This window comes from Protopterus annectens, chromosome 5.part0 (genome assembly GCF_019279795.1).
Source record: "Protopterus annectens isolate FY-2018-M chromosome 5.part0, PAN1.0, whole genome shotgun sequence".
Classification (NCBI taxonomy): Eukaryota; Metazoa; Chordata; order Ceratodontiformes; family Protopteridae; genus Protopterus; species Protopterus annectens.
In genome coordinates this window covers 1,433,752,902-1,433,773,755 of record NC_056735.1, presented here as the reverse complement: position 1 = coordinate 1,433,773,755, position 20,854 = coordinate 1,433,752,902, and positions in this window count along the sequence as shown.

The window sequence follows — 20,854 nt, the reverse complement described above, 5'->3', positions numbered from 1 at the left end:
AATTGGTACTCATAGTACTCAGTCTAAAAATCATATCTGGTGTGTAATATAAGCAGAATCCTGCTTGAAGGACAGATTTGTCCCCCAGAAGATACCCTCCTTTGGAATAAACCCCACTTCATGTCAACCAAAACAATTCATTGGCCCTGTCCAAACATGATTTGAACAAATGAATAAGTAGCTGTAAATTCACCCCAAGGGGCCCCCACTCATGTCCTTCTTGGATAAGGGCAACTGGAGCTCCACATGAGAATAAAGGCTGAACTTGTTAGATTATCTGCGCCTTGGAGCCATTAGCCTAGTAACTTCCTATGCTCGTGTCATTGCTTTGACTGTGCCCCACCAGTGGAAACCTGAAACTCTCCATTAGTGATGCCTACCCTGCATTTCCCTGCCCCCAACAAACCTCCTCCTCCCTTGCCCCCACGTTACCCCAACCTATACTTCACCCCAACCCCAACTGCCAATCAACTGTTGTAATTCAACCCCACATATGTGCTACCCAAAATCCCCCCAGCGCAAACTAAACACCTGCCTCACCATGCCCCTAATTTACCTCAATCACCTGCAGCCACAGTGATCCCAAACCATATGAACTATTACTAACCTAAACGAGCACCTGAAAAAGAGACAAATAGGCCTACATATTGTTATAAAAAACACATAATAAAACCCCATGTATTAACCATGTATCAAATTAACTCCCCAAAATTCAGGATGCCCAAATTAACATACCTTGTCCATCTGTCACTTGTACTGCTGAATACCTACCCACACATTTCAAACAGTGTGAAACCTAACATTGCCAATGCCAAATGCCGAAACCTACTCCAAATGAACTGCCATACATTACCTAAAGCCTAACACCTAAATAAACTTAACACCCATAGATCCCCTCACATGTAGGGCAGGGGGAAAAAAACTCAGACCTTACTTTGTTTAAACTTCCTAATTCCATCAGACTAACCCCATCCCTCAATGAATTACATATCCTTGTCTTTCCCCTTCCACATACCCCCCCTTTCCAATAGGTCACAAGACCCCCTTCCAGTACCCTAGAGACGAGCCTGACTATTCAGTCAACAAGCTCCCAAAATACCAGCTCAGCCACAGTTGTTATGACTGTCCCCATATTCTTCTACTTCCCTCCCATTCCAAACACTAAACAAAGGTTTAAGTGCTCTCCTCACTGCCCTCAGGGATGCCCTACCCCACCTGTGGATGGCCCCAACCTCCCCATAATTAAACCTAACCTACTTCACCAAGCTGCCGTTGTATCTCATCCTTACTAGTCCTAGCAGTGCTCACATACCGCTCAACTCACACACCAAATGAACAGGTAAAACTGAATCCTTACCAGTGACCTCCCTCTGTATAGCTCTAGCAACAGAAAACCCTTGCATCAACATCAGTCCTCTGAGGAGACCACTTCTTTCAGCCCTCCAGCTGATACAAACCCTGTGTTAACATCTTCTGTGCCCCCATTGCATAACACTCCGGCAACTGAAACCCAGGATAACACCACCATCTGCAAGGAAAGAAAAATGTAAATCAACTGCAATACACAAACACATTTAAAGTAACCATATTATTTCACTAAATTTCTCTCTCTTTTTTTTTATAACTGAATAAGTGAACAGTATACCTTAACCCTCTTGTGACCCTGCTAGTAACCGTTGTTAATAAACCATTAAAACTGTATGTCTCCTCCTGCCCCCCATGCTTCTCTCCCTCCTTAGTCATACCTTTCAACTGCTCGAAGCAAGAGATCTGGCCAAGGCCACAACTACCTACAGACAAATCACCTTAGTGAGCAAGACATACACTATTGGAAATGCAAAATGCAAATTCGCCATGTCACTAAAGAACAGATCTCCTTTAAAGACAAACTGCACACCCTTAGCCTGCCCCAAATCAAAATATAATGGTGCTCTCTCACTATAGCGCACACTTGTGCAATAGCACCACTGAGCTGACACTACGAGAGTATGCCACGCAACCTCTTGGAACAAGAAATCCAGACCATCCCTGAATATGGGGCCACTGTCCAACAGAAACTCAAAATGTGACACCATGGGTTTGCAGCATGGATTTCTGACATTTCCTAACCTGTAATAGGAGACAAGTATTTTAGCTCCTCAGTAGTGGCTCACCATACTGTAAATGTGAAACCTCCAAGTTATAATGTAGTGCTCCTCCCACCCAGTTTGTGTAGGCTTGAGGAGTCCTGTTGCAATGTACAGGGCAGGCATTGTCTTCATTGACAGCAGGCTGTGTTACCAATCACAATCCAGTAAAGAAAGACCTCACAAAAACAAATGAGAGGAACCTGTTATGCATAGAGTGTATTACCTGGAAGCTTCCACAAAACATGGGGGCGCATTGAGAGGAAAATCTTAGCTAATGTGGTAGAACAGCCATTAGCCACCAAGAGTAAAGAAACCAAACACTAGGAAACCCATAATAAAGCATTTTAAGCCTGCTTTGAAGCCTACAGCTCTTTTCAACTTAAAACTTAAAACATAAGTAATATCATCACGGTCATTCTTGTTTTTGAGAACTTCCCGCTAATTCCTCCCACTCTGCAAACAACATTCTTCCAGGGGAACTCCTCTATCAGTTACCAAATACAGTGTTTGAAGACTGCAAATGCAAACCAATACTCCTATTGGAAAAATCATGCATAAGTTGGACCACGTTTACACCCATCTGCTCTCTCGTGCGTATACTGTATTATGCCGATTTACATCGCCTCACAAAACACATGCTTGCTACCACAGCAGAAGAGTTTATAACAGCTCACCAAGTAGTGACTGATTTTAAATATTGCTCTTATAAATTTATCAAGTTGCTAGAACCAGGCCTATGCTAACTTCCAAAAACTCTGAATGCCAAAACTCAAATGTGCATCACCACTTGGAGACTTAGATCCATAGATCACCCTAGCAATTCACTAGAACCATCAATTCCAAAAGTGCAGAACAAGATTATGATGTCCCTCCTATGAATTAACTGGATGAGAAACAGCAACGACCCCAAAGAAAACAATCTCCCTCAATAATCAGCTCCCCAGTTTCAGCAACTCACCATGCCTACCCCAGATAATAACTTTATAAAAAAAAAAATGAGCAAGCGGATCTCGACAGCAAGCATACCTGGAAAGACATGGAAGTCTGAATCCAATGTCCATCCTTCTCTGTCAATGATAATCGCAGCAACCTGACAGAAAAACACCATTACCAATTGGAACTGACCAAAACAACATTCCATAACTGCAAAGCCACTTTCTTGCAATGTGCATGCGCAGTCAGCAACAACGTCTGGAAGGCCGTGAAACACCAATTGTCACCTGCGAGTTCGGCGAGTGCAGACCAGCTACAAGGGGGCACAATATCAGCCAGTCACAAAAAACAACACATGATGTGTGCCATCCCTCAACATTACTTTCCAACCTACCCCCTTGACAGTTACCATTACAAAAGCACATGCGTCCGAACACAGTCCACGAAAATAATCTAATCTGAGACTCACACCTCAACCAAAATCAACCAAACCACAAAACCACCAGGAATAAGCATGATATCTCCCTGTGGCAAAATCCCTACACCGCAACAAGTTCAGAAAATGGAAACAAGCAGCAAACATCATGAACAGACCGCACCCTAAAATGGACCCAAATGAACATTACTTACAACTGTAGCATGTCACCTCATCGAGAACTAAAGTGACTCCTGGAGTGAACCCTCCATCCAAAACCCAACAGCAAATGAAAATCAGCCCACTCTACAGCCCTCCCATCTACACCTCTGCTGTACCACCTCCCCACCAAGCTCAAACCAGGACCATGACTACCCAACTATAACTGAACATAATGGAAACAAAACAGAGGCGTAATCTAAATAAGCAGACAAAACACTTCAATACAAAACCATCAAAAGGTAAAAACTCCACTGAGGTAAACCCTTCTGTAACTGTTGACCACAGAAACCACTGTTCTACATTTGACCTCTAGCAGAAAAAAAAAATTAAAATTAAATTCCTGCACTACAATTACTCAGCTTCTCAGTCCACCTACCTTGACCCAAGGCCTACCTGACCACCAAAACTCCTACAGGTCATCTCGGACATGAACCTACCCTAGCAAGTTCATGCCAAAATGTGATTTCTTACCCAGCCACAGTTGCACAAGTCCCTTAAGCCCCTCCTTGCCCATACCTCATTTCCTCCCAGCCATCCCTACCCAATTAACCCTTTCCTTCCCCCCACCCTCTTTACTCCTGCTAATATAATTACCCACTCTGAAGATGTCCCAGGACAAATTGGTTTGTTACCAAACCTCATTTCTCTAAAAATACTAAAACATGGAGACAACAGTGCTGAAAAGACAAACTGAAATAAATAGCTGATAATGCTTTTTGTGATGCCTGGATCATAGCTCTTGGTTCTTCACTTAATTTATCAGCTACTGTGCGTTCTGGTTTTTGTAAGGTGCTCAGAGTTCATCCCACATAGCAAAAGCATGCTGTTGGTGATTTGGCTGATCAAATGGTGTCCTTTCCTCTGTGACTACATACATCCTGCAGCGAGCTGGCATCCCATTCAGGATGATTTTCACTACTTTCCCCATTGTGCGCCAGAATAAGGATAAGCTCCTCCCATAGCCCTGCACTGGATGAAGTATGCAGTAGGAAAATGAATTAATGCATCTCAGTGTGAAAGTAACCACCAGACAGTGCATGTAAATTGCCTTATATTTCTTTCACCTACAGCTAAACTACTTTAAAGGCTGCACTGCTTTGATTACTAATATTGCAGGGAATATACATTTCAGTCAAAAATATGCTTTTTATATGTCAGATTTGAATATTAATATTAATGTAGATATACCGTTCTTGCAGCATAGAAGAGTTTTTGTTTTTCACAATTTTTTTAATCAATACATTGATACTCGGAATGTAACTCACATACTTTTTTCATTACTTTACAGAATGGGATTATGAAAAGTTTAATAAACTAAAAAGGCAACTTACATGCCCCTGTAACTAAATATTCCTGATAATTGTTAGAAAGATAATGTACTAGCTCAAAATTTGTACCTTTGAAAGAATGCGTGACACTGTATTTCAGCAGAAATAACTTGCCCTGTAAAATAAGGTCAAGGGGCACCTCACCTCCACAGTCATAGATAAAAATATTTGTTATCTATTGAACTGTTCTGCATTTCTTTGTAGATGGTATCTTGTTTATGATCTAATTATAATAATGGAAAACTCTTGTTCTGCTGCCATCATCAAGTGATAAATACACCAAGATGTGATGAGCATACAGTAACAGGTACCAGTATCCTCATGCTTTCTGTCTCATTTGCTAAATGATTACAGTGCAGAAAGGGAGGCGGGATGAGGACCTCCAGCGAGATTAGTTTATGATCTGATCTCACCAGTGAGGGGTATACTTCGGTGTTGAACATTTTGATCCCATGTTCGTGATGATGAGATCAAGTATGTTTTCTCCTCTTGTGGGGATGGTGACTAGTTGTTCCATGGCATTTGAGTTTATGAACTCCAGGAATCTTTGGGTTAGAGTGTTCGGGCTTGAGTAGTGTTCCCAGTCTATATTAGGGTAGTTAAAGTCACCTAGTATGATGGTGTTTGGAGATACATTTATCCTCCAATGTTTTCAGGAAGGCCATGGAGGTTCCTGAGTTTGAGAGGGTGGCCTGTAACATGCTACAAATTGCAGAGCAGTCTTGCCTATGGTTAATTGCACCTGGATGGTCTCCGATGCATCATGCGTTGCCACCAACCTTGAGGTGTGGGTGTCCTTTATGAATATGGACACCCCCTCTCCTTTCTTGGTGTTGTCCGGATTTTGGGGCGGGCATGATATGAGGTGAAACCTGTTAGTGCTGGGGTGCTCTCAGGAGCCTTGAACCAGGTTTCTGTCACAGCACAGACATCGATGTTCTCCATATTGAGAAGGGCCTCAGTGCGTGCATCTTGAGATTGAGACTTCTGGCATTGAGCAGCATTACCCTTAGTTTTTTCCTTTTTGGTGTTCTAGGGTGGTAGGTTTAGAATTTGAGCCTTGCCTAAAAAGGCACTATGGGGTGGCAAGAGCCTTTGCCAATATCCGGAAGCCCAGGGTGACAGGTGCAAGCCGTCCCTTGCGAACCAGCGTGGCTTGTCCAGCATGTCATCCCAGGCAGACAGACATTGGATCCCCTTTGAATGACACCAGAATTTAAGCCAATTATTAAAGCTGATCATCTTATCACTGTATTGTGGCATCATTCTAGGTGAAGGTAGGATACTGCTCAAGGTCAGGGTCATACCTGCCTGGGCTACATAATCAGAGAGCTCCTCGATGTCCCTTTTCATGTAGTCCAAGGAGGTACGTCTCAGGTCGTTGACACCAGCGTGGACAATGACTGAGTGGTACTTGTACCTGCTGTTGAGAGACCTGAGTGCTTGCGTTATGTGGCGGATTCTAGCGCCTGACAGGCAGCTTACTGTGACCTTCTCTTTACTCAGTCTGGTGGCGGGGCGTCAGTGTGTCTGACTATGGAATCACCAATGACAAGTGTGTCTGGCATTTTGTTTGGCCTTAAGGGCTGTGACTGTTTGACACTCTGACTGTGTGGTCTATGTGTTGCATGTGTTGGGTCGTGAGGTGGTAGTTGTTTGGGTGTCTGCTTTGGTGGCCTCTGCTGTTTTGGTAAATTTTTGATCAGAGCCTCCGAGTATGTCTTTGTGTGAGTATGTGTATGATTTGAAGTTGTGATGGTACCATGTGTGACTGGGTATGTATTGTGTGTGGTTACCTTCTCCTCCTGTCTGGTCTTGCCAGTCCTATGTTGAGAGAGCTCAGCCTCCAGTTTGGCCGTATAGTTGCATCTCTCGCATGTATTTGTGTTTTGTGGGAGAAGGAGAGGATTGTCTGAGAACTTCCCGCTAATTCCTCCCACTCTGCAAACAACATTCTTCCAGGGGAACTCCTCTATCAGTTACCAAATACAGTGTTTGAAGACTGCAAATGCAAACCAATACTCCTATTGGAAAAATCATGCATAAGTTGGACCATGTTTACACCCATCTGCTCTCTCGTGCGTATACTGTATTATGCCGATTTACATCGCCTCACAAAACACATGCTTGCTACCACAGCAGAAGAGTTTATAACAGCTCACCAAGTAGTGACTGATTTTAAATATTGCTCTTATAAATTTATCAAGTTGCTAGAACCAGGCCTATGCTAACTTCCAAAAACTCTGAATGCCAAAACTCAAATGTGCATCACCACTTGGAGACTTAGATCCATAGATCACCCTAGCAATTCACTAGAACCATCAATTCCAAAAGTGCAGAACAAGATTATGATGTCCCTCCTATGAATTAACTGGATGAGAAACAGCAACGACCCCAAAGAAAACAATCTCCCTCAATAATCAGCTCCCCAGTTTCAGCAACTCACCATGCCTACCCCAGATAATAACTTTATAAAAAAAAAATGAGCAAGCGGATCTCAACAGCAAGCATACCTGGAAAGACATGGAAGTCTGAATCCAATGTCCATCCTTCTCTGTCAATGATAATCGCAGCAACCTGACAGAAAAACACCATTACCAATTGGAACTGACCAAAACAACATTCCATAACTGCAAAGCCACTTTCTTGCAATGTGCATGCGCAGTCAGCAACAACGTCTGGAAGGCCGTGAAACACCAATTGTCACCTGCGAGTTCGGCGAGTGCAGACCAGCTACAAGAGGGCACAATATCAGCCAGTCACAAAAAACAACACATGATGTGTGCCATCCCTCAACATTACTTTCCAACCTACCCCCTTGACAGTTACCATTACAAAAGCACATGCGTCCGAACACAGCCCACGAAAATAATCTAATCTGAGACTCACACCTCAACCAAAATCAACCAAACCACAAAACCACCAGGAATAAGCATGATATCTCCCTGTGCCAAAATCCCTACACCGCAACAAGTTCAGAAAATGGAAACAAGCAGCAAACATCATGAACAGACCGCACCCTAAAATGGACCCAAATGAACATCACTTACAACTGTAGCATGTCACCTCATCGAGAACTAAAGTGACTCCTGGAGTGAACCCTCCATCCAAAACCCAACAGCAAATGAAAATCAGCCCACTCTACAGCCCTCCCATCTACACCTCTGCTGTACCACCTCCCCACCAAGCTCAAACCAGGACCATGACTACCCAACTATAACTGAACATAATGGAAACAAAACAGAGGCGTAATCTAAATAAGCAGACAAAACACTTCAATACAAAACCATCAAAAGGTAAAAACTCCACTGAGGTAAATCCTTCTGTAACTGTTGACCACAGAAACCACTGTTCTACATTTGACCTCTAGCAGAAAAAAAAAATTAAAATTAAATTCCTGCACTACAATTACTCAGCTTCTCAGTCCACCTACCTTGACCCAAGGCCTACCTGACCACCAAAACTCCTACAGGTCATCTCGGACATGAACCTACCCTAGCAAGTTCATGCCAAAATGTGATTTCTTACCCAGCCACAGTTGCACAAGTCCCTTAAGCCCCTCCTTGCCCATACCTCATTTCCTCCCAGCCATCCCTACCCAATTAACCCTTTCCTTCCCCCCACCCTCTTTACTCCTGCTAATATAATTACCCACTCTGAAGATGTCCCAGGACAAATTGGTTTGTTACCAAACCTCATTTCTCTAAAAATACTAAAACATGGAGACAACAGTGCTGAAAAGACAAACTGAAATAAATAGCTGATAATGCTTTTTGTGATGCCTGGATCATAGCTCTTGGTTCTTCACTTAATTTATCAGCTACTGTGCGTTCTGGTTTTTGTAAGGTGCTCAGAGTTCATCCCACATAGCAAAAGCATGCTGTTGGTGATTTGGCTGATCAAATGGTGTCCTTTCCTCTGTGACTACATACATCCTGCAGCAAGCTGGCATCCCATTCAGGATGATTTTCACTACTTTCCCCATTGTGCGCCAGAATAAGGATAAGCTCCACCCATAGCCCTGCACTGGATGAAGTATGCAGTAGGAAAATGAATTAATGCATCTCAGTGTGAAAGTAACCACCAGGCAGTGCATGTAAATTGCCTTATATTTCTTTCACCTACAGCTAAACTACTTTAAAGGCTGCACTGCTTTGATTACTAATATTGCAGGGAATATACATTTCAGTCAAAAATATGCTTTTTATATGTCAGATTTGAATATTAATATTAATGTAGATATACCGTTCTTGCAGCATAGAAGAGTTTTTGTTTTTCACAATTTTTTTAATCAATACATTGATACTCGGAATGTAACTCACATACTTTTTTCATTACTTTACAGAATGGGATTATGAAAAGTTTAATAAACTAAAAAGGCAACTTACATGCCCTGTAACTAAATATTCCTGATAATTGTTAGAAAGATAATGTACTAGCTCAAAATTTGTACCTTTGAAAGAATGCGTGACACTGTATTTCAGCAGAAATAACTTGCCCTGTAAAATAAGGTCAAGGGGCACCTCACCTCCACAGTCATAGATAAAAATATTTGTTATCTATTGAACTGTTCTGCATTTCTTTGTAGATGGTATCTTGTTTATGATCTAATTATAATAATGGAAAACTCTTGTTCTGCTGCCATCATCAAGTGATAAATACACCAAGATGTGATGAGCATACAGTAACAGGTACCAGTATCCTCATGCTTTCTGTCTCATTTGCTAAATGATTACAGTGCAGAAAGGGAGCAGTTTGAATCTGAAATGCATATGAATTACAGGACACTAAGAAGAAGTAAAAGAAAAGTAAAAGAAATCTCTTTCAACTTTCTGTTTTAAAAGCCTGCGTTTGTGCTTCTTTCCCGCCTTTCTTCTAACTAGTCTAGTCCAGGTACAGATTTGCTGTATCCAGGAGCGTTTATAAGCTTTTGAGCCCCCCAAGCCTTTTTGTGTTGGAGGAAAGCCTTCTAGCTTATCAGTGGGAGTGATAAGCACTAGGTAGCCTATCTACCACAAGAGGAGTGGTTTCTGGCCCAGAAAGTGTAGCTTATTGGCCGTTTGGGCAGTTTTTTCAATCTCTTTCAACTTTCTGGTTTAAAAGTCCACACCTGCGCTTGTTTCCCACCTTTCCTGTAACTAATCTAGTCCAGATACTGATTTGCTGTATCTAGGACTGTTTGTAAGCTTCTGAGTGGTGCCGAAGTCTGCTCTTCAATTTTTCCCTTAGATCTGCTAGTTCTCTCTTCTCCTGCACTTTTACTAGCTTATTAGTTTAGCACTTTACCAGACTTCTTGTAGCAATTATTGTAGCACACAAAAGTGATCAAACACTAAACATTCTACAAGGAAACAGCTACAGTATTTATTAAAGCCCACCCCTCCAGGTATATCTAAAGGTCAGTTTCCTATGCTTTCTCCTATTAATCTGGTGAACGTGGGCATCCTGAGGCAATGTAGCAACTGCCTCATGTACACTGACAACCTTCCCCTCTTACCTCCCAACACTCATACTTGTGAGAGATGCACTTACATATCCAGACTGGAAGCCACGCACTCTCCAGCTAAGACCAGAATAGCTGGTCAAGAGGAGAAGGTCAACACTTGCAACACACCACATGGAATACATAGCCCTCCAGAACACACACCAGTGCTGCCTTCACATAAAAATACAAACCACACACCCACCTTCACGGAGGATCTCAATAAAAATCTACCCAAACAGCAGTGACCTCCAAGGCAGAAACGCACCCGACCACCACAACATAACACTAATCATGAGACACATAACTCTCCTAAACCGTGTGCCACTCAACCAAAGGCAAAACAGCATGCCCAACACACTAGTCATAGATGACTCAATAGTGAGGCACACTGATGTCCCATTCACTAGGTTGAATAAGGAGAAAGTAACAGTCAGCTGCCTGTCAGGTGCCAGAATCCACCACATAATGCATGCACTCAGGTCCCTCAACAACAGGTACAAATATGACTTTGTCATTGTACATGTGGGTGTGAATGACCTGAGATGTACCTCCCTGGACTACATGAAAAGAGACATGGAGGAGCTCTTGGATTATGTAGCGCAGGTGGTTATTACCCTAGCCCTGATCAGCATCCTACCATCACCCAGAATGATACCACAGTACAAGCAGAAAATGATTGATTTCAACAATTGGCTAAGTTTCTGGTGTCATTCTAAGGGGATCCAGTATCTGTCTGCCTGGGATGACATGACTGACAGACCTCGATGCTTTGCCAGAGATGGCCTGTATCTGTCACTTATGGGCTTCTGGCTACTGGCTGAGGCTCTTGCCACCCCTATAGTGCTTTTTTTATGTGGTGTTCCAAAGACCAAATTACCACCGTAAGAGCCAGAAACAAATGCAATCTGAGAGTCATGCTGCTCAATGCTAGAAGTCTAAATCTCAAAATGCACTCGCTCAAACCACTCCTTAAAATGGAGAACATCGACAGTTGTGCTGTAACAGAGACCTGGTTCAAGGCAGCAGAAAGCACCCCTGCACTACCAGGCTACAACTCATTCCACACCTTCCGGCCCCAGAACTTGAACTGAAACTCCAAAGGTGGTGGTGTTTCCATATTCATAAAGGATGCGCACACCTCTAGACTGGTAGCCCAACATAACACATCTGAGATACTTCAGGTGCAGCTAAAATTGGGTAAGACGGCGATTCAGGTCGTAGCCTGCTATAGGTCCCCAACCATGTCCCAAGACTCACACTCCATGTTCCTAAGCACCCTGGAGAATATTAGGGTCCAACCTAACACTCTCATACTGGGCGACTTCAACAACCCCTTCATTAACTGGGAAAACTACTCATGTATCAATGCACTTGCCCAATTCTTTCTGGAATTCATTTATTTCGATGCTCTGGACCAGCTTGTTCTTACCCCCACTAGAGGTAGCAACATCCTTGACCTGGTCATTGCTAACATAGGCGACCATTGCTCTACACCAATAGTCAACTCCTCCCTGGTTAGATCTGACCACAAACTAATCACCTTGGAAGTCCACATCCCTCCCATCCCCCCACCCCCACAAAGGTAACCACCATGAAAAACTTCTCCAAAGCTAACTTTGGGCTCCTAAAAACAGAGGTGGCTAACTTCATGGCACCCATGCAAATGGAGAATAGTTGCATGACCACTGAATCATACACAAATGCACTGTACGAGCACGTACACAAATGCATGGATCTGGCCATACCCAACAGAACCAAGATGCTCTCCTCAAAAAAAATGAAGCCAATCTGGTTGTCAACTGACATAAACAAACTCTACAACAGAAGGAGGAAACTGATGTGGAATAAGGTGAAGCCCCAAGACTGGAAAAACTCCCTTATCAACCTCAACAAAAGGCTGAGATCCCTTATCAAATCCTCTAAAGTTAGCTATGAAAACAGAATTGCAGCAGATAGTAAAGACAACCACAAGGCCTTCTATAGTTATGTAAAGAATCTCCACGGCAATATCCAGATTTGCTCTGAGCTACTGCACAATGGTACCACCTATACCGAAAGTGAAAATAGAAAGATTCCTTCACGTAAGGCAACTGCACGGCTCAAAAACAAAGTCCAAACATCCAAATAAAGAGCCAGCAGACTGTGACGAGCTGTGAGGATTATTTATTATAAAAAGCACATAGGCAAACAGACCAGTTTCAGCTTGACAAAATTTAACAGCCTTCCTCAGTGTTAAGTTCAGACCATAAAGTACTGTGCCTAAATACCTGATGGCTGTACCAGTAAGCCATGTAATTGGTTAGTTAATTATAAGTATTCATTTAATCCAGGTGAGAATAAAGCACCTAATTTAATGATCCACTTTTTTCCTTTAGAGTCCAAAAGACTATGCCAACCTCTTTTATTTGTCTTATTTCCTAATATTTTGTCAATGATGGTAAATCTGAAGATAGCATCGGGATGATGAATGGTATGTTTATATAGGGCACTTGTGGGTTTCCTATTCTTAATACCACTTAGGTGTTCTGAAATGCGTATACGCAGGGGTCTGGATGTCTGTCCTACGTAAAAGGGAAGGCATGTACAGGTTGCTAAATATATGAGCCAATCTGACCCACAATTGGCAAAAAAAGTTATATCATAAACCTGTCCGGCATTAGTACTTGTAAATTCCTTAGTTTTGCTAACCGACTTAGCAGGCTTTGTTCCTACTGAATGGCACACTGCTACAGTCATCCCTCTCCACGAGGGAGGAGCGACTACAGACCCCGGGAATTATCACCCAATTAGCCTGACAAGTCTGATATGCAAAGCTATGGAATGCATCATCATGGACCCAATAAACATGGATATAGAGAATCTCCAAATTCTGGATCCTACACAGTTTGGTTTTGTGAAGGGTAGATCATGCCTGCTCAACTTGGTCGACTTCTTTGAGTCAGTCACCAGAGCTGTGGAGGAAGGCAAGGTGGTTCATACAGCCTACCTTGATCTGGCAAAGGCTTTTGATACCATTCCCCACTCAGGTATCATAGAAAACCTCACTAAGCTAGGCATCAACCCCTATATCACTAGGTGGGTTGCAAACTGGCTCACAGATAGAACCCACAATGTGAAAGTAGCTGACTCCAAGTCAGACTGCCGACAAGTCATGAGTGGAGTCCCACAGGGTTCAGTCCTGGGTCCTCTCCTGTTTGGTATCTACTTCTCTGAAGTCCAGGCCAACATGAAGAGACTCTGGCTGACAAAGTTTGTAGATGATTGCAAGTTAGGCGCTATTATTAACTCCCCAAGTGATGTTGACATCCTACAGAAAGGCCTCAATGACACCAACGACTGGTGTCAGAACCATGGCCTTAAGCTCAATGCCACAAAATGTGTCATCGTCCCCTTTAGGAAAAACTCAGTTCTCTTGAATTACCACATTGATGGTAGACCACTGAACGCAGAAGGTGTTATAAGAGATCTGGGAACACAGGTTGACAGCAACCTCTCTTTTGACCACCATGTTGCCACTGTGGTCAGAAAGTCCTATGTGGCACATCTCATTACTAAGGGTTTTGCATCCAGGAAGAAAATGGTCATTGTCTCCCTCTACTCTTCCCTCATTAGGCCAATCATCAAGTACAATGCCCCATTTGGCATGTACCTCACTAGACACCTGCAACAACTGGAGAGGCTGCAAAAGTACCTCACACAGAGGATCCTAGGCCTTAAACACTTGTCCTATATGGACAGACTCAAAAATCTCCAACTATTCTCTGTCTCATATCATCTACTTAGAGGCGATCTCTGCTTGACTTGCAAAGCCATGTCTGACCCAGCTCTGTTAAAAATGCTACATCTAAAGAAATTCCAATCCCTCCTCACCACATGCTCCAGAGAACTCAACCCCATTACCACAATAAACAGAATATGCTGGTGGGACAGGTTCATAACTCAGAGACTGCCCATGCTATGGAATATACTTCCCATACATGTCAAGCAGAGCACCTCACTGGCCCTCTTCAACAGAAATCTTGATGAGTGGATGGGAAATAGAAAATTCACCCTGGGGATCACTCCAGTAGCTCTACAGAGGCACTAGGAACTAAGATTGGGTGGCATGATGCCAGGGTAATCCTATGGGCTAGGCGTGTAAAGGCTCCAGGGCCATTAGCCTAGTACGCACCTATGAACCTATGAACCTATAATGTTCTCTTGGATGTCTTTAATGACCTTCATATCAGTAATTACACATACATTACAGCCTCATGAAGAGTTATTGATTGATATTTGTTTACCAGGAAAGTCCAACTTGGTAGGTGTCCATTTTCAGTGGATGCAGGCAAGATAAGCTCCAAAGCATTGCAAAAACATTTAATGAACAATAATTTTAGAATCTTCAAAATAATACAATAAAAAAATAAAAAATCTGCAGTTTTAAATAATTATACCAGATTAGATATTATGAGAAAACATTGGTTAAGAATAGATACAACTTATATGACAATGACTTAATATTTAGAGAAATTTTAGCTAGTTTATAGAAACATTAAAGATAGGTTAGTATAATACAACCAAGAATTGCATTATGAAGTGATAGAAAAACAGGGCTGTGGTTCATTTAGACAGAAAGTCAGGGGAGTGAAAGTGATAGAAATAAGGAAGTGAATGATGAAGGGGGAGTAAGGAGGTGTAAGGTATGTCCATATTTAGGAATATAGTTTATCCTGGGGTCGCACAAGAAGAGAAAAAGGAATAATCCTACCTAGAAGTGGTATATAGATGGACGGAGTGGAGAGGGGACAGCTCTGTAATTTCAGGTGTTGGTGCCTTTTTATAGTATTTGCAAATTGTGTCTTTTGAGTGAGAATTGTTTAAGCTCATGCATAAGTAGTTTGTAGGACATGTTTTCTGTTAGCTAAGTAGGAATGGATTCCCAGATTTGAATATCTAGGACAGAGCAATAGTGGTCAACTCTGCTTAGTTTGTTTTTTGCATCTGTAGCAATGACAATTCACTCCATAAAACTTTTACTATAAATTTATAAAATTTCCCCTTTTACTTATTTTTCTTTCTCTCTCTCTTTTTATGGCTCAGTCTAACTTTTAGATGAAGGTAACTATGATAATCACTGAGAATGTTTGCATGCTGTAAGTCATTTATAGGTTCATAGGTTCATAGGTCGGTACTAGGCTATCAGCCCTAGGGCCTATACAAGCCTAGCCATAACAATTCACTGGCTATTTCTTCCCACACTATTTACTTCCCTGGACTCCTGTCTAGCAGGGCGACTGACGTGATCCCCCGGGTGAATTTCCTATCTCCCATCCAATCGTCAAGGTTCCTTTTGAAGAGGGCCAAGGAGGTGCTCTGGTTGATATGTATGAGCAGTCTATTCCAGAGTCTGGGGAGTCTCTGGGTCAGGAACCTATCCCTCCAGTATGTTTTGTTTGTTGTGATGACAAGGTATTGATCCCTGGAGCGTGTGTCTCTGAGGGACTGGGATTTCTTTAAGTGTAGCATGTCCAACAGCTATGGGTTTGACATGGCCTTGTATGTTTTTGTATTTTGCTGTATCATTCTAACTTTTTGTTGCATTATAATTTCTTATGTCATTTTTGTGCATCCAGGCTGAACTTGATAAGGGTCAATTAAGGTCAGTACTGTACCCCTGATTAACAAACTGAAATAAATAAATTAATAAATAAAACATAATGCATGGTACCTGATTGAGCAACATGTTGCTATTCTTCTCAATGAGGACATTAAAGCCTAACTCTCCAGAATGATAGAATAAATTACTTAATTTGCATTGATCTCTCTCTGATTGTTCATTTATTTGTAGGATCCTACCAGGTCATTCATTATTACTGTTATTGCTTAATATCTGCTTTGTTTCATTATTAGCTTCCATTTACAAAATTAGTAATATGGTTTATGCAGCAAATGCTTTTTTAACCCATATAAATGCCATCCCTCTTGTTAGCTAAGCAAGCAATAATGCCTGATAGGGTGTGTGCTAATGTGTAATTAATGCCCGCCCAGGGTGAAGAGATTTACAAAAGAAGAAAATAGAATTCTTAGTACTACTTCACTTAATTCTGATTTAGGTTCATAGGTTCATACTAGGCTATCTGCCCTAGGGCATTTATAAGCCTAGCCAGAATGTGTTTGGCTTTCACCACCCATTTTAAATTTATTTTGCTATGCCCTTTTTCGAGGTTAGTATACTGTGCCTCTGTCTAACAGTGACTCAGAAGTGATACCCGGGGTAAACCTACGATCTCCCATCCACTCATCAAGATTCCTCTTGAAGAGAGTCAATGAGGGACTCTGCCTAACCTGGACTGGGATTTTATTCCAGAGTGAAGGGAGCCTCTGGGTTATGAATCTGTCCCTCCAGCATGTCCTATTTATTTCAGTGCTGAGGTTCAAGTCTCTCGAGTGCGTAGCTCGATGGGATTTGGATTTTCTGAGGTGCAGCATGTCCATTAATTTCAGGTTGGACATGGCTTTATCGTCAGGCACAGATCGCCTCTGAACAGGCGGTATGCCACTGAGTAGAGCTGGAGTTTCTTTAACCGGGCAGCATATGGCATCTGTTTGAGCCCTTTGATCCTCTTGGTGAGGTGCTTTTGGGGTCTTTCCAGTTGCTGCAGGTGTCTGGTAAGGTACATCCCAAAAGGGCATTGTACTCAATTATGGGCCTGATGAGGGATGAGTAAAGAGGCACAATGACCTCCCTGATCTAGATGTGAATCCCTTCATGATTAGGTGGGCTATATAACATGTTCTTCTAACCACTTTGGCCATGTGGTTGTCAAATGAGAGATTGCTATCAACTTGGGTCCCCAGGTCCCTAATTACTTCTTCTGTACTTAATGGATTACCACCTATGTGGTAATTTGTGGCACTTTGTTTTGCCAAAGGGATGACTATAAACTTTTGGCATTTAGCTTGAGGCCATGGCTCTGGCACCAGTTGTCTGTTTCTATGAGGCCCTTTTGGAGGATGCTTGTGTCAGCTGGAGAGTCGATTATGGCACCCAGTTTGCAGTCATCTGTGAACTTGGTCAGCCACAGTCCTTCCGTGTTGGCCTGTACCTCCGAGAAATATATACCGAACAAGAGAGGTCCCAGGACTGAGCCTTGTGGGACACCACTTGTAACTGGTTTGGAGTCTGACATGGCTCCAGCAATTCTAACCATGTGGGTTCTGTCCTTGAGCCAGTTTGCAATCCATCTAGTGACATAGGGGTTTATATTTAAGCTGGTGAGCTTATCTATAATGCCAGTGGGGTATTGTATCGAAGGCTTTGCGAGGTCCAGGTAGGCTGTATGGACCACCTTCCCTCGTCAATGGCCTTGGTGACTGTTTCAAAGAAATCAACCAGGTTTAAGAGGCAGGATCTGCCCTTAACAAAGCTGAACTGGGTAGGATCCAGTGTCTGTAGGTCCCCAATATCTTTATTTATGAGGTCCATGATGATCCTTTCCATAGCTTTGCAGACCAAGCTAGTCAGGCTTATGTGTTGATAGTTTCCAGGATCCGTTGAGGCACCACCTTTGTGGAGAGGGACCACAGTTGCTGTACGCCACTCTTTGGGCACATATCCTGTAGTAAGGCTGAGATTGAACAGTAGTTTTATGTTTGGGTTTATTAAGTGCTTTATAAATATATAAAGCCTTTAGTTCTACATAAAAACTCTGTTCATAGTAGTTCTGTAAATACTGTTGATCATACTTAGCAGGCAATGAATTATTATCAATACACAAAGAGTACGTTGTGCTACTGACAGCTTCAAACTGTAATCCCTGCAATCTGCTCAATCCCAGCTCACTGGATTTTACATGTTCTGGATTTTGCTTTTGCATTTATTAATTTTTCTGTGAGATTCCAGTTTTGTTAGCCATTTATTCACTATTATGAGGTGTTTGTCCCTGACTACATGCACGAGATAATAATGACACCAAAAGGTATGTGACTAGACTTAATTGCAGGTAAATATGTATTAAAGCAAGTTAGTAATGAGCTGACTTCAGGCATCACACACAGACAACATAGGACACTCACCTCAGTCATTTATAGGACCTGACATACAAAATGGCCTGCAATAGTAAAATAAGGCAGCATGGAAGAACACATACCTCCCCATTAGTTACAGCTAGCAGCATCACACCATCACTCACTATGTACCGAAGCAGCCCCCAAATAGATCAGCATAGGTTACCATTTGCTCTGCCTGAACTAATGGAAAGAAGGGAGTTAAAATATGCACCTCCCTCCATTAAGCAAGCTTTCTTCTTCTGCCCCCTACCTAAAATAAATGTGCAACCAGAGAGAGCAGCCAATTTTTGTAACTCAGTGCCAAGTGCCAAAGAGGGTGATGTGCTTTCAACTATCCCAGCTAATCAAAATATATATCAACCTTCCCAGTCAGGCCAACTCACTTCTTGTCTACTGACTCCTTACCATTCGGTTATTAACTTCAGTCAAATCCCACATTTCCTCCTTCTCCCACCGGCATACTTCCCCCCTCCACACTAACTTCCAACTGCCTAGCAACAATCAATAGCACTAACATTAGCTGCCTAACCTCCTCATATAGCATACAGTCAAGGAGAAAACACTCCGCATGGAAACTTTGTTTCACCTGAACCCCATGCAGGACACAGTGAAGACATCAATGGATAATGCGACCAGACTTCACTGTTCACAGATAACATGCAAGTAAATTATTTTTCTGAAAAGGCAGTAATGACCTCAGATTGGTGCTGACCACCCTATTATCTCCAGCTAGCAGTGCAGTGTCACACCACCACTCAAATACAAAACAACGTTACAGTCATCATAAATGCCCTGCAGACTTGCAGACAATTCTCCTAAGCCAAGCATTTTACATACAGCTAATTCAAGTCGTCACTTTTTAATCTAATAACAAGATCTGAATTGCAGCACTTATACCATATGGTCTTTTTGTTTGTCCTTTCCATTTGAATGTGCTGCATTTAATTGTAGCAACATAATGTGTCTGTGACTCAGAATTACTATAACCTAAGAACTTACTTAATCAAGTTAATCAAGTTTAAACTATTTCTGGCTCCGCAAAGTCTGATGTTCAATTTTTCCCTTAGAACTGCTCTACTTGCAATCTAAACAGCCTATTCTCTATCTGAAAAGCCCAGCACTTGCTCCTAAAGCATTTTTATACTGGTAAAGCACTCTTAAACAAAAAGAAAGTACTTCATTCACCTAAATCCCCTTGAGTACCCATTTCCCTATAGGTCCTTTCTGACTCAGTTACACAGCAGTCCTTTACACTATTCTAGCATATCGAAGGGTCAGTTGCTGGCATCCTCTCCTGTTCAGCTGGTGAATCTGGGAATCTTGAGGCAATGTTACAATTGCCTCATGTACACAGACAACCCTCTCCTCCTCCCAACAAATACAAATATATGTGAGAGATGCAACTATATACCAAACTGGAGGCTGAGCTCTCTCAACTCAGTACTGGCAAAACCAGTCAGGAGGAGAAGGTAACCATGCACACCACAAACCCAGTCTCACATAGACCTATCACAACTGCAAACCAAACACATAAACACTCAAAAACATACTCAGAGGCTCTGATTAAAAATCTACCAAAACAACAGAGGCCTCCAAAGCAGACACCCAAGCGACCACTACCTCAAGACATAGCACATGCAACACATAGTTCACAAAGTCAGTGTGCTAAACAGTCACAGCCCTTAAGGCCAAACAACATGCCAGATACACTTGTAGTAGGTGACTCCATAGTCAGACACACTGACGTCCCGCTCACCAGACTGAACAAGGAAAAGGTTACAGTAAGCTGCCTGATGGGTGCTAGAATCCGCCACATAACACAAGCACTCAGGTCACTCCAAAGCAAGTACAAATATGACTCAGTCATTGTCCATGCCGGTGTGAATGACCTGAGAAGTACCTCCCTGGACTACATGAAAAGAGACACAGAGGAGCTCTCTGATATAGCCCAGGCTGGTATGACCCTTCCCTGAGAAGCATCTTACCCTCACCAAGAAAGATGTCACAGTACAAAGACAAAATGATCAGCTTTAACAATTGGCTTAATTACTGGTGTCATTCTAAGGGGATCCAGTGTCTGTCTGCTTGGGATGACATGCTTGACAAGCCACGCTGCTTCGCAAGGGATGGCTTGCACCTGTCACCCCTGGGCTTCCGGATATTGGCCAAGGCTCTTGCCACCCCCATAGTGCCTTTTTTAGGCAAGGCTCAAAAGACAAACCCACCTCCCTAGAAAACACAAGTGAAAAAAAACTAAGGGTAATGCTGCTCAATGCCAGAAGTCTAAACC